At 39.1% G+C, this 16,102-nt stretch overlaps 1 protein-coding gene across 2 annotated transcripts in view; it reads right to left on the bottom strand.

Annotated features, from left to right (window-relative positions):
- Window positions 1-16,102, bottom strand: part of SIMC1 (SUMO interacting motifs containing 1) — a 98,411-nt gene that overhangs the window by 10,008 nt on the left and 72,301 nt on the right. The gene's annotated exons all lie outside the window — the stretch shown is intronic.

The raw sequence follows: 16,102 nt of genomic DNA, 5'->3' as shown, positions 1-16,102 counted from the left end.
GTACAAAATATATGAAATAACTATTTTCAGGCATTGGACAAGCTACTACAAATGACTATTATTCTTGAGAGAAGGGAAACAAAGGTGGTGAACCCCATGTTTACCCCAGATTTCTTGCTGGGGGCACTTTCTAACTAAGGCAGAGGAAAGTGTGGGTCCCAAACAGAAAGCAGTGGGCTTGCTGGGCAGAGCAAACAGAGACTGGAGTTCAGTAGAGCTGAGGTGGCTGGAATTTGTGTCAAAGAAGAGGGAGCTCAAGAAATATGTGTAAGGGGCCCCCTTGGCACACGGACAGGGAGAAGATCCAAAAGCCTGGGAGAGAACAGCTAGTGAGGAGCTATAAGCTGACTGGGAATTCGGGAGAGTACCCAGTGCTGAAAGACATGGGGTTTCAATGAGCTAGAGGAGAGATCTCATTGAACATGTTGGGCATTCAGGTGCAACCCCAGAAAGACTAAGCTACAAGACTAGTATCTTAAGAAGGGTTGATTTAGAACACCCTTACAAATCCTAGAAACAAGGCTTAAAAGGAGAAAGCTAATCTGCCAGTAAATCACTGTCTGCAAGAATGAAACTCAATACTCTTTAAAGGAAGTCAGCAAATTTCAGACTCTCAACAATGTGGCATTCATAATGTTCAGCACACAATAAAAAATTATTAGACAGGGGAAAAAGCAGGAAAATGTGATTCATAACCAGGAGCAAAATGTCCATAGAAACAGGCTAAGAGTTGATACAGATGTTGGAATTAGTAGACAAGGACTTTAGAACAGCTATTATAAATATGTTCAAAATTAACCAACCAACCAACCAACCAGCCGACCAACTAACCAAGAATATATATAATCAGTGATTAGATGGGGACACTTAGCAGAGAGAAATGGACACTATAACAATGAACCAAATGGAGACTCTAGAGCTGAAAAACACAATACCTGAAAAAAAAAAATCACTGGATAGGCTTAACAACAATTGGGCACCACAAAAGAAAAGATCAGGGAGCATGAAGACTATCCAAAGTGAAAAAGAGAAAAAAAAAGACAAGTCAAAACAAAATAAAACAAAACAACAACAGTAGAAAACACCAGATCCTCAGTGTTCTGTGGAACAGTGTCATACAGCTTAATGTATATGTACTTGAATTCCCAGAAGATGAAAGTTTGGGGCAAAAAATAATGGCCAAGATATTTCAAAAATTGATCAAAAATATCAACTCACAGATTCCAGAATCTCAATAAACCCCAAGCAGGATAAACATAAAGGAAACCACACCTAGTTATAATAATCAAATTGCTGAAAACAAAAAAAAGCAGCCAGAGAAAAAAGACACATGGCATATAAGGGAACAAAAGTAAGAAATTCTAATGACTTCTCATCAGCAAGCCAGAAGAAAATGGAACATCTTTAAAATAAATTAAAAATACCTATCAATCTAGAACTCATATCAAGTAAAAACACCATTCATATATGAAGGTAAAATAAAAACATTTCCAGATAAACAAAAGCTGAGAGAATTCATTACGGTAGACCTGCACTACAAAAAATGTTAATTGAGGTTAAGTTCTTTAGGTGGAAGAGAAATGATACCAAATGGAACTTGGATCTTCAACAAAGAAAGAAGAGCACCCAAAATGGTAGCTATGTGGATCTGATGTGTGTTTTATTTCAGCACCACTAAGCAATTAACTCAATTCTGACACTATTTACCATAGCGTCAGATCCCACAGGTTAAGGGCTCAATCCTACAAGACTGCCCTCCCACTCTCTCTTCAGGTGCCAATTGGAAAGTCCAGGTTGTTGACCTGTGTGCTTCTGAACCACTTAGCTATAGATCGAAGGTTCCCAGAAACCCATCTTAGGTTTGATTAATTTGTTACAGTGGCACACAGAACTCAGAGAAACACTTTACTTACTAGATTACCAGTTTATTATAAAAGGATATAACTCAAGAACAGCCAAATGGGAGAGATGCATAAGGTATGGGGAAAGGGTGAGGCCCTTCCATGCTCTCTGGGTACATCACTCTACAGGCATCTCCACCTGTTTACCAACCTGGAAGCTCTCTGAACCCAGGCCTTTTGGGTTTTCAAGGAAGCTGCATTAGATAGGCATGACTGATTAAATCATTGGCCATTGGTAATTGAACTCAACCTGCAGCCCCTGCCCATCCCCAAGACGTGGGGGTGGGGTGGGGGGAGGGCTGGGAGTGGAGGGTTGGAGTCCCAACTCTCTAATTACATGGTTCCCCTGGCAACCAGCTCCTATCCGTAGGTCACCAAATGCTTTCTGAAAGACCCCTCACTAACATAACAAAGATAACTTGATCACTCTTATCACTTATAAAACTCCAAAAGAGCTCTGTGCCAGGAACAGGATGAAGATCAAATATATATATTTCTTATTATAGGTCATAATATCACAGTTAGGTAGTATAAAGACTTTCCGTCCCATATCTCTGAAATTTTTTTAAAAACAACTAAATGTTTAAAGCAAAAATATGATCCCATCCTGGAGTAAAATGTATGACAACAATAGCACAGAGGATGGGAGTGGGGTAAATGGAAATACACAGTTATAAGCTTCTTACATTACATGTTATGATATAATATTAATTCAAGGCAGACTCTAGTAAGTTAAGAATGCATATTGTAATTCCAAGAGCAACCATTAAAAAAAGTAAAACATTTGCTGAAAAAGCATGTGATAAAATTCAATACCTGCTCATGATAAAAACTGAGAAAACTAGGAATAGAAGGGAACTTCTTCAACTTATTAATGAATATCTACAAAAAAACTTATAGCTGGCATAATAATTAATGGTGAACTCATATATATATATTTTTTTGCAGTACACGGGCCTCTCACTGTTGTGGCCTCTCCCGTGGCGGAGCACAGGCTCCAGACGCGCAGGCTCAGTGGCCATGGCTCGCGGGCCTAGCCGCTCCGCAGCATGTGGGATCTTCCCGGACTAGGGCACGAACCTGTGTCCCCTGCATTGGCAGGTCGACTCTCAACCACTGCGCCACCAGGGAAGCCTTGAACTCATATTTTAATTAATCAATAATTAATGAACTGAATGCTTTCCCCTAGATCATGAACAAAGGTGTCTGCTTTCATCACTGCTATTCAACATAGTACTGGAAGTTCTAGCCAGTGCAGTAAGGCAATAAAAGGCATACTGATTGGAAAAAAAGAAATAAAACTTTCCCTATTTGCAGATGACATGATGGTCTACACAAGACAATCCTAAGGAATCTTTGGCACAAAAGCATTTTCCTTAAAAGAAAAAGCTGATAAGCTGGACTTCATTAAAATTTAAAACTTGCTTTTTGAAAGACCTTGTTAAAGAGGATGAAAAGACAAACTACAGAATGGGAGAAAATATTTGCAAACTACAGATCTGAAAAAGGATTGTATCTAGAATATATAAAGACTCTTAAAAGTCAACAGTAGGAGAGCAGAGTCAAGATGGAGATGTGGGAAGATGTGGAGTTAGCTTCTCCCTGCAACTAGGGCGCCTGCCGGCCGCTGGTGGGGGACTCTGATGCCCAAGGAGATGGGAGGAACCCCAAAGTGAACCGGTAGGATGCAGGGGGACTGATGGGGGAGGAGAAGTGTAAGCCAGACAGGATCGGCATCCCTGAGGCCAGGGAGATCAGGAGAGGCAGGCGGGAGGGACTCTCCAGGAAGAGCAGGAGAGGAGGGAGGGCGATTGCCTGGCCCGTCTGGGCCAGGGAGCCTGCTGAGCTCCCAGTCCTGTACCCCCCCCCCCCCCTCCAAAGCCCCATCCAGGCTGCATGGGTCCTGGGGGCATAGGAGGGAGGCAGGGAGATCAGGAGAGGCAGTTGGGAGGAGCCATCTGGGAGGAGTGGGGGATGAGCGGAGGGCGATTGCCCCTCTCACTCGGTATGGGGAGCCTGCTGAGATCCCAGGCCTGTCCCCTGCCCTCCAAATATGTAGGTCCTTGAGGGCATAGGAGGGAGGAGGGGAGATCAGGAGAGGCAGGGGGGAGGGGCCCTCCCAGACTGGAGGAGCAGGAGAGGAGAGGAGGGCGTTTGTCACACCCACTTGAGCCCAGGAAGCCTGCTGGGCTCCCAGGTGAAGTCCCCTGCCCTCTCAGACCAGGAGTGGGGGGCACGCCTGGGCCCCTTCTGCTCCTTGAGCCTAAGCCCCATCCCCCACAGCCCCCAGGGCCTGTTCCAGCCCTGTGGGTCCTGAGCATTGGCCCCACCCACTACCCAAACCTCACCCTTGCTTAGGCCCTGCCCTCTGCAGCCAAAGCCTCCTCCCCCACCCCCCTTTTTTTTCCCTCCTCTTTTTTACTACTGTGGTACTGTTGTACCTTCCGGTTGTTGATTCATCTATATTTTTATTTTTATAGTCTTCCTAACATATCTGTTAGTTTCCTAGTCTAATTTTATTTTTTACTTTGTTATTGTGTTTTATTTTTTTGCCACCCCAGGCAGCTTGTGGGATCTTGGTTCATGAGCCTGCCAGGGTAAGGACAAAGCTCCTGCGGTGGGAGTTCTGAGTCCGAACCACTGGACTAACAGAGAACCTTAGACCCCAGGGAGTCTTCATTGGAATGAGGTCTCACGGAGTTCCTCATCTCAGCACCAAGACCCAGCTCTACACAGTAGCCTACAAACCCCAGTGTTGGAAGCCTCAGGCCAAACAACCAGTAAGACAAGAACACAGTCCCACTCATAAAAAAATTTAAAAAAATGAGACGGCAAAATAATATGTCACAGATGGAGGAGCAAGGTAAAAACCTACAAGACCAAAAATGTGAAGAGGAAATAGGCAATCTACCTGAAAAAGAATTCAAAGTAATGATAGTAATGATGATTCAGAATCTCGGAAACAGAATGGAGGCACAGACTGAGAAAATACAAGAAATGTTTAACAAAGGTCTAGAAGAAATAAAGAACAAACAGAGATGAACACCACAATAACTGAAATAAAAAATACAGCAGAAGGAATCAGTAACAGAATAACTGAGGCAGAAGAACGAGTAAGTGAGCTGGAAGACAAAATGGTGGAAATAACTGTCGAGGAGCAGAATAAAGAAAAAAGAATGAAAAGAATTGAAGACAATCTCAGAGACCTCTGGGACAACACTAAACACACCAACATTCGAATTATAGGGGTCCCAGAAGAAGAAGAGAAAAAGAAAAGGTCTGAGAAAATATCTGAAGAGATTATAGTTGAAAACTTCCGTTACATGGGAAAGAGTCACTTAAGTCCAAGAAGCAAAGAGAGTCCCATACAGGATAAACCCTAGGAAAAACACACCAAGACACATATTATTCAAACTAACAAAAATTAAATTCAAAGAAAAATATTAAAAGCAGCAAGGGAAAAACAAAAAATAACATATAAAGGAATCCCCATAACGTTATCAGCTGATTTTTCAGCAGAAACTCTGCAGGCCAGAAGGGAGTGGCAGGATATACTTAAAGTGATGAAAGAGAAAAACCTACAACCTAGATTACTCTACCCAGCAAGGATCTCATTCAGATTCAATGGAGAAGTCAAAAGCTTTTCAGACAAGGAAAAGCTAAGAGAAAATTCAGCACCACCAAACCAGCTTTACAACAAACGCTAAAGAAACTTCTCCAAGCGGGAAGCACAAGAGGAGAAAAAGACCCACAGAAACAAACCCAAAACAGTTAAGAAAATAGTAATAGGAACATACATATCGATAATAACCTTGATTATTAAATGCCCCAACCAAAAGACACAGACTGGCTGAATGGATACAAAAACAAGACCCATATATATGCTGTCTACAAGAGACCTACTTCACATCTAGGGACATATACAGACTGAAAGTGAAGGGATGGAAAAAGATGTTACAACAGACAAGGAGGGACACTACATAATGATCAAAGGATCAATCCAAGAAGAAGATATAACAATTATAAATATATATTCACCCAGCATAGGAGCACCTCAATACATAGGCAAATGCTAACAACCATGAAAGGAGAAATCGACAGTAACACAATAATAGTAGGGGACTTTAACACCCCAGTTACACCAATGGACAGATCATCCAAACAGAAAATAAATAAGGAAACACAAACTTTAAATGACACAATAGACCAGGCAGATCTAACTGATATTTATACAACATTCCAACCAAACGTGGCAGAATACACTTTCTTCTCAAGTGCACATGGAACATTCTTCAGGATAGATCACATCTTTGGTCACAAATCAAGCCTCGGAAAATTTAAGAAAATTGAAATCACATCAAGCATCTTTTCTGACCACATGCCATGAGACTGGAAATCAATCACAGGAAAAAAACTGTAAAAAACACAAATACATGGAGGCTAAGCAGTGCACTACTAAATAACCAAGGGATCACTGAAGAAATCAAAGAAGAAATAAAAAAATACATAGGAACAAATGACAATGAAAACACGACAACCCAAAACCTATGCGATGCAGCAAAAGCAGTTCTAAGAGAGAAGTTTATAGCAATACAATCTCACTACAAGAAACAAGAAAAATCTCAAATAAACAATCTAACTCTATACTTAAAACAGCTAGAGAAAGAAGAACAAAGAAAACCCAAAGTCAGTAGAAGGAAAGAAATCATAAAGATGAGAGCAGAAATAAATGAAATAGAAATGAAGAAAACAATAGCGAAGATCAATAAAACTAAAAGCTGGTTCTTTGAGAAAAACAAAATTGATAAACCCTTAGTCAGTCTCATCCAGAAAAAAAGGGAGAGGACGCAAATCAATAAAATTAGAAATGAAAAAGGAGAAGTTACAACAGACACCGCAGAAATACAAAGCATCGTAAGAGACTACTACAAGCAACTATATGCCAATAAAATGGACAACCATGAAGAAACGGACAAATTCTTGGAAAGGTACAATTTTCCAAGACTGAACCAGGAAGAATTAGAAAATATAAACAGAACTATCACAAGTAATGAAATTGAAACTGTAATTTAAAATCTTCCAACAAACAAAAGTCCAGGACCAGATGGCTTCACAGGCGAATTCTATCAAACATTTAGAGAAGAGCTAACACCAATCCTTCTCAAACTCTTCCAAAAAAAATCCTGAACAAAATACTAGTAAACAGAACCCAACAGCACATTAAAAGGATCATACACCATGATCAAGTGGGATTTATCCCAGGGATGCAAGGATTCTTTAATATATGCAAATCAATCAATAATGGTACACCACATTAACAAATTAAGGAATAAAAACCATATGATCATCTCAATAGATGCAGAAAAAGCTTTTGACAAAATTCAACACCAATTTATGATAAAAACTCTCCAGAAAATGGGCATAGAGGGAACCTACCTCAACATAATAAAGGCCATATATGACAAACCCACAGCAAGCATCATACTCAATGGTGAAAAACTCAAAGCATTTCCACTAAGATCAGGAAGAAGACAAGGATGTCCACTCTCACCACTCTTATTCAACATAGTTTTGGAAGTCCTAGCCACAGCAATCAGAGAAGAAAAAGAAACAACAGGAATACAAATTGGCACTGTTTGCCAATAACATGATGCTATACATAGAAAATCCTAAAGATGCCACCAGAAAACTACTAGAACTAATCAATGAATTTGGTAAGGTTGCGGGATACAAAATTAATGTACAGAAATCTCTGGCATTCCTATACACCAACAACAAAAAGCAGAAACAGAAACTAAGAAAACACTCCCATTTACCATTGCAACAAAAAGAATAAAATACCTAGGGATAAACCTGCCTAAGGAGGTAAAAGACTTGCACTCAGAAAACTATAAAACACTGACGAAAGAAATCAAAGATGACATAAACGGAGAAATATATCATGTTCTTGGATTGGAAGAATCAATATTGTGAAAATGACTATACTACCTAAAGCAATCTACAGATTCAATGCAATCCCTATCAAACTACCAATGGCATTTTTCACAGAATTAGAACAAAAAACCTTACAATTCGTATGGAAACACAAAAGACTCTGAATAGCCAAGGAATCTTGAGAAAGAAAAATGGAGTTGGAGGAATCAGGCTCCCCAACTTCAAACTATACTACAAAGCTACAGTAATCAAGACAGTATGGTGCTGGCACAAAAACAGAAATATATATCAATGGTACAGGATAGAATGCCCAGAGATAAACCCATGCATATATGGGCACCTAATTACGACAAAGGAGGCAAGAACATACAATGGAGAAAAGACATCCTCTTCAATAAGTGATGCTGGGAAAACTGGACAGCTACGTGTAAAAGAATAAAATTAGAATACTACCTAACACCATACACAAAAATAAACTCCATATGGATTAAACACTTAAACATAAGGCCAGACACTATAAAACTCTTAGAGGAAAACATAGGAAAAACACTCTTTAACATAAACCACAGCAAGATCTTTTTGACCCATATCCTAGAGTAACAGAAATAAAAACAAAAATAAACAAATGGGACTTAAACTTAAGAGCTTTTGCACAGCAAAGGAAACCATAACCAAGACAAAAAGACAACCCTCAGAATGGGAGAAAATAATATTTGCAAATGAAACAACAAAGGATTAGTCTCCAAAATATACAAACAGCTCATGGAGCTCAATATGAAAAAAACCAAACAATCCAGTTAAAAAATGGGTGGAAGACCTAAATAGACATTTCATACAGATGGCCAAGAGGCACATGAAAAGATGCTCAACATCACTAATTATTAGAGAAATGCAAATCAAAACTACAATGAGGGGCTCCCCTGGTGGCGCAGTGGTTGAGAGTCTGCCTGCCGATGCAAGGGACACGGGTTCATGCCCCGGTCCGGCAAGATCCCACATGCCGTGGAGCGGCTGGGCCTGTGAGCCATGGCTGCTGAGCCTGCGCGTCCGGAGCCTGTGCTCCGCAACGGGAGGGGCCACAACAGTGAGAGGCCCGTGTACTGCAAAAAAAAACCAAAAACAAACTACAATGAGGTATCACCTCACGCTGATCAGAATGGCCATTATCAAAAAATCTAGAAAAAATAAATGCTGGAAAGGGTGTGGTGAAAAGGGAATCCTCCTGCACTGTTGGTGGGAATGTAAATTGATACAGCCACTATGGAGAACAGTATGCAGGTTCCTTAAAAAACTAAAAAGAGAACTACCATATGACCCAGCAATCCCACTACTGGGCATATACCCTGAGAAAACCATAATTCAAAAAGAGACATGTACCAGTGTTCATTGCAGCACTATTTACAATAGCCAGGACATGGAACCAACCTAAATGTCCATCGACAGATGAATGGGTAAGGAAGATGTGGCACATATGCACAATGGAATATTACTCAGCCATAAAAAGAAACAAAATTGAGTTATCTGTAGTGAGGTGGATGGGCCTAGAGTCTCTCATACAGAGTGAAGTAAGTCAGAAAAAGAAAAACAGATACCATATGCTAACACATATATATGGAATCTAAGAAAAAAAAAAGGTACCAATGAACCTAGTTGCAGGGCAGGAATAAAGAGATAGACATAGAAAATGGACTTTAGGACATGGGGTGGGAGGGCAAAGTGAGAGTAGCATTGACATACATACACTACCAAATGTAAAATAGTTGGCTGGTGGGAAGCAGCAGCATAGCACAGGGAGATCGTCTCGGTGCTTTACGATGACCTAGAGGGGGGATGGGAGGGAGGCTCAAGAGGGAAGGGATATGGGGACATGTGTATGCATATGGCTATTCGCTTCACTGTGCAACAGAACTAACACAGTATTGTGAAGTAATTATATTCCAATAAAGATCTATTAAAAAAAACCAAACTCAGTAAAAAAGCAAACAATCTATTTAGAACATGAGAAAAAAATATTTTAGTGAAGATGTTATACAGATGGTATTAAGCACATGAAAAGATGTTCAACTTCATTAGCCATCAGAGAAATGAAGATGAAAATCACAATGAGAATCTACTACACACCTATCAGAATGGCTAAAATAAAAAACAGTAACAACACCAAATGCTGGCCAGGATGCAGAGAAACTGGATCACTCATATACTGCTGGGGGGAATGTAAAACCGTACAACCACTCAAGGAAACAGTTTGGCAGTTTCTTAAAAAAATTAAATAAGTAACTACTATATAATACAAAAATTGTACTCCTTGGCACTTATTCCATAGAAATGAAGACTTACATTTATTCAAAAATTTGTACATGAATGTTTATAGAAGTTTTATTCATAATAGCCCCAAACTGGTAACGAGACAGATATCCTTCAGGAGGTAAATTGTTAAAGAAAAAAAATCAAAGGTACACCCACACTATGGAATACTATTCAGCAATAAAAAATAATCAACTATTAATAGATACAACAACCTGAATGGATCTCCAGAGGTTTATGCTAAGTGAAAAAGCCAGTCCCCAAACTTTACGTACTGTATGATTCCACTTATACAATATCTTGAAATGACAAAACTATAAAAATGAAAAATAGACTAGTAGTTGCCAAGGGTTAAGAAGGGCTGGCGGTGGGAGGGTATAGTTCTAAAAGGGCAAAATGAATAATCCTTATGACTATGGAAATGTTCTCTATCTTGGCTTCTATCATTCTTTGTTTTTATTTTTAAAAATTGAAAAAATTTTTATTTTATTTATTTTTATTTTTGGCTGCATTGGGTTGCTGCACACGGGCTTTCTCTATTTGCTGTGAGTGGGGGCTACTCTTTGTTGCAGTGTGCGGGCTTCTTATTGCGGTGGCCTCTCTCGTTGCGGAGCACGGGCTCTAGGCACGCAGGCCTCAGCAGTTGCGGCACGTGGGCTCAGTAGTTGTGGCTCACGGGCTCTAGAGTGCAGGTTCAGTAGTTGAGGCTCACAGGCTTAGTTTCCCTGCGGCATGTGGGATCTTCCCAGACCGGGGCTCAAACCTGTGTCCCCTGCATTGGCAGGTGGATTCTTAACCACTGCGCCACCAGGGAAATCCATTCTTGATATCCTGGTTGTGATACATGCACTAAAGTTTTGCAATATGTTACCATTGGGCAAAATTGTGTAAAGAGTACATGTGATCTCTCTGTACTATTCCTTACAACTACATAAGAATCTACAACTATGTAAAAATAAATTTTTAATTTAAAAAAGTTAAAAAGACTTAGGAAAGATAAAATGGAATAATAGAAAATAATTAATCCAAAAGAAGGCAGAAAAGGAGGTAAAAATGAACAAAGAACAAAAGGGACAAATAGGAAACAAACAGTAAGATGACAGATATAAAACTAATAATTAAATTAAATGTAAATGGAATAAATAACTCCAGTTAAAAGGCAGGGATTTTCAGCTGCGTAAAAAAGCAAATCTGACTATATGCTGTTTACAATAAATATACCTTTTTTTTTAAACTTTTTTTTTATACTCAGAGAAGAGCTGCAAGAATAGTACAAATAATTCCCAAATACCCTTAGTATTTTTCACTCAGGTTCCCCAAGTGTTAGACATTTACCATATCTTCTTTATCCTTCTTAATAACTGTCTTTCTATTTTTTTTCTCTAAACTATTTGATAGTAAGTTGCAGACATGATGCCCATTTATCCCTAAATACTTGCAGTGTATAATTCCTAAAAACAAGGACATTCTCTAAGATAACCACGTACAATGATAAAAAAAATCAGAAAATTAATCTTAATGCAATACTATTATATTAAGCATAGACTTTAATCAGATTTTTTAAATTGTCTTAATGATGCTATTAATAGCAAAAGAAAATCCCAGATTATACATTTCATTCAGTTGCCTGTTTTCTAATGTCCTTTGATCTGGAATAGTTCCTCAATCTTGCTTTGTCTTTCATGACATTGACATTTTGGAAAAGTGCAGGTCAGTTTTTTTCATAGAATGTTTCTCATTTGGGATTTCTCTGATGTTTTCCCATGATTTGATTGAGGTTATGCATTTTTTGGCAAGAGGACTGCAAAAATGTTGTGTGTATCATATCAAGGGGCATATGATGTCAATTTGTCCCATTGCTGGTGTTAATTTTGATCACTTGACTATGGTAGTATCTCCACAGTAAAGTTATTATTTTTCACTTCATAATTAATATCTTGTGAGAATATACTTTGAGATTATGCAAATATCTTGGAGTACACAAACTTTCACAATTTTAGTACGCACTCATACCTGAATTTACTCTTATTATGATGGCTTCCAAATGGCATTTTTTCCCCTAATTCATCATTTCTTCTTATATTTATTAGCTGGCTTTCTAATATAAGGAAGAGAGTCCATTTTCTTCCTTCCTATCAGTATTAGAATCATGGATTCTTATTTTACACAGTTTATAATGTTCTACTGTCAATATTTATTTGGTACTCAAATTATCCCAGATTTAGTCAGTGGAAGCCCTTTAAGCTTCTTTTGACATGCTCTGAACATTCCTTGAACATTTCCTCACTTTCTGGAACAAGATGTTCTAGGCTCATTTTATACTTTTCTTTACCTCAGCTCTGGAATTAGTCATTTCCTTAAAGAACTCTGGTTCCTTTTAGTATAAACTAGTATTTAGAAACAAAGATCTGAGTACTAGGTGTGCTCACTGCTACTAGGGTGTAATTGTTTCTATGCTCTCTCAGTGGGTAAAGGTAGGAAACAGACGTATGAATTCACACACACACACACACACACACACACACACACTCTCTCTCTCTCTCTCTCTATATATATATATAAAACTCATTCACACATCTACATTTATTCCTATATCTATCTATATTTATTAGAAACCACAAGTTCATGTTGATACCTCCAATTCCAATCCAGCACCACAGGGTTCCTTCTATCCTTTCCCCTTTTCATATGTGTAACTCTCTTCTCTGACAGTGAGAAACTTGGCTCTCATTATCCACAATACATTTATTTGTTTAATCCTAGAATACACATAAGATAGTTTTTGAATTGTTAACTCATACTTTCTGTGAAAAAGAAAGTTACTAACTAGAGTTTAATATTTACTTACACTTCATTTTGTCTTTTGCCTGAGGGCATTAAGTCCAGATACTGTGTTTTACCTTACTTGGACAGACTAGTGGTTTCCAGGGGTTGGAGAAGATGAATAGTTACCCGTAAAAGGGTAGTACAAGGGATCTTTGTGGTGATGGAACAGTTCCATATATCTTGATTGTGCTGGTGGTTATATGAAGCTACAAATGTGATAAAATTACATAGAACTACCCTCAAATGAGGACAATCTAGGTGAAATGGATGAAATCTGAATATGTTCTGTGGATTATACCAATGTCAATTTCCTTTTTGTGATACTGTTATGGTTATGCAAGATGTAATCACTACGGGAAAGAGGGTGAAGGGTATACAGGACCCCTCTGTACTAGTTTTTGCAACTTCCTGTGAATCTATAATTATTTAAAAATAAGAAGTAAAAAAAAAGTTGCTTGGGCTTGTCCTCCCTCCAATCCCCCACCCCATGGCCCCAATTATTATTCATTTAAAACACAGGTTAATTTGTGTCTGTTCGTATTGCATGTTAGGCTCCCATCCAACTTCCTTGCTGATTTATTTTTTTTTGAGTATATAAAACATTAATATGGTTCTAAAAGTCTAAAAGTTATAACTATACAAAGAAGTATACTCAGGGAAGTATTACACTACCAATGCTACCATTAAGGTCATTCCAACTCCAGCTCAGCACCTTATCTCCTTTCCAGCCCATTGCCATCTATCTACCCCTGTATGTAAGCAATTTGATTAGACTGCAGTTTGACTTAACTTGGTTTCTTTTTTTGTAAATTATTATAATCATGTATATTTAAAAATTTCTCCTTCTTAGAAAAAGATATGTATATTTATTATGCATACTCTTTTGTATTTTGCTTTGTTTACTTAATATATTTTGGAAAACAGATCATAAATATTTTGCTCCTATTTTTAAATTTTACTTTTTTACAGCTACATCTTCACTGTGTAGATGTACCACAGATATTCAACCACTGCCCTATGTATGGGCATTTGGGTCATTTCTAGTATTTTGCAATTACAAACATGCTGTTGTGAATATCCTTGTGCATATGTATTTTTATACTGTTAAAAGTGTACCTTCAGGGGGCTTCCCTGGTGGCGCAGTGGTTGAGAGTCCGCCTGCCGATGCAGGGAACACGTGTTCGTGCCCCGGTCCAGGAAGATCCCACATGCCGCGGAGCGGCTGGGCCCGTGCGCCATGGCCGCTGAGCCTGCGCATCCGGAGCCTGTGCCCCGCAACGGGAAAGGCCACAACAGTGAGAGGCCCGCGTACCGCAAAAAGAAAAAAAAAAAGTGTACCTTCAGGGTAAATTCCTAGACATGAGATTGCTGGGTCAAGAGGTACATGTACCTTTAATTTTGTTAGATATTGTAAAATTCCCCTCCATAAGGCTTGTACCATTCTGCAGTCCCACCAGCAATGTATGAGTACCTACCTGCTTTCTCAAAGTCTCACTAATGTTATCTTTTATAGTACTTTAAAATTTTTACTATTTAGATAGGTTAGAAATTGTACCTCAGTGTAGTTTTAATTTAAATTTCTTTAAATATGAATGAGGTTGAACATTATAAGAAAATAAAATCACAGATCACTATCTCTAGTAAACATAGATGCAAAAGCCCTTAACAAAATATTAGCAAATTCAATCTGTCAATAAAAAAAGGATAACATATCACAGTCAAGTAGGGTTTTTTATTCTAGGAATGCAAGGTTGTTTTAATATTAGGAAATTAATCAATGTAATTCATCACACCAATGGAAGAAAGGAGAAAAATTTTGACTATCTCAATAGAGGAAAAAAATTTCACAAATTTTAATACCTGTTCTTCACAAAAACACTCAATATATTAGAAATAGAAGGAAGTCTCCTCAATCTGACAAGGGGTACCTATGAAACACCTACAGCTAATACTACTACTAAATGGTCAAAGACTGAATGTTTGCCCCCTGAGATCAGGCATAAGGCAAGGATGTCTGTTCCTATCACTTCTCCAACATTCTTTTGGAGGTATTAGCCCATGCAATAGGGCAAGATAAACAAGCAAAAGGCATACAGATTGGAAAGGAAGAGGTTAAACTGTTTTTATTTGCAGACAAAATATTGTGTATGTAGAAAATTCTAAGGAAACTACAGAAATATTCCTACTAGAATAAATGAATTCAGCAAGGTTGCAGGATTTCTATATGCTATCAATGAGGCACTGGAAAATGATAGGTCACATGGGTTATGCCTTTGTCAAAACTCATGGAAGGATATGTATGTAAATTAGTTTGTATCATTTAATTGCATGTAAATTATACCTAAACTTTTAAAAGTTAAAACAACCAAGATAAAAGTATATAAAGTATCTTCTAGTATAATTTGGGGTGGTTGCCAATATGCCCTTTCTGAGAAAGTTTTAAAGTAGGGCCAGGTTTTATTTAAAATTTTTTTGTCTATGTTAAGCCCAAATTTGTCTACAGTTACCCATTCCTTAGATTTCCCATCTCTCACCAGAATCTGGGTATAAACGAATGAATGGTATGGGAGTTGGACCCAAATGAAATATCCTTAACAAAGTGATAGCGCAAGCATGGCATTTATGAATGCTTCCTTTTGGCTGACCACTGTAATGTATTGCCTTCTTTGAACTGACCTTGGATTTAAGAAGTCCTGGGGGGCTTCCCTGGTGGTGCAGTGGTTGAGAGTCCGCCTGACGATGCAGGGGACACGGGTTCATGTCTCGGTCCGGGAAGATCCCACATGCCGCGGAGCGGCTAGGCCCGTGAGCCATGGCCGCTGAGCCTGCGCGTCCGGAGCCTGTGCTCCGCCACGGGAGAGGCCACTACAGTGAAAGGCCCGCGTACCGCAAAAAAAAAAAAAAGGGCTTCCCTGGTGGCGCAGTGGTTGAGAGTCCGCCTGCCGATGCAGGGGACATGGGTTCGTTCCCTGGTCCGGGAGGATCCCACATGCCGCGGAGCGGCTGAGCCCGTGAGCCATGGCCGCTGGGCCTGCGTGTCCGGAGCCTGTACTCCGCGCCGGGAGAGGCCACAACAGTGAGAGGCCCGCGTACCGCAAAAAAAAAAAAAAGAAGTCCTGGGTTTAAATCTGGATTCT

This window comes from Monodon monoceros, unplaced genomic scaffold (assembly GCF_005190385.1).
Source record: "Monodon monoceros isolate NGI ecotype Baffin Bay Population unplaced genomic scaffold, NGI_Narwhal_1 Super_Scaffold_12, whole genome shotgun sequence".
Classification (NCBI taxonomy): Eukaryota; Metazoa; Chordata; class Mammalia; order Artiodactyla; family Monodontidae; genus Monodon; species Monodon monoceros.
This window is presented reverse-complemented; position numbering and strand designations above follow the sequence as displayed.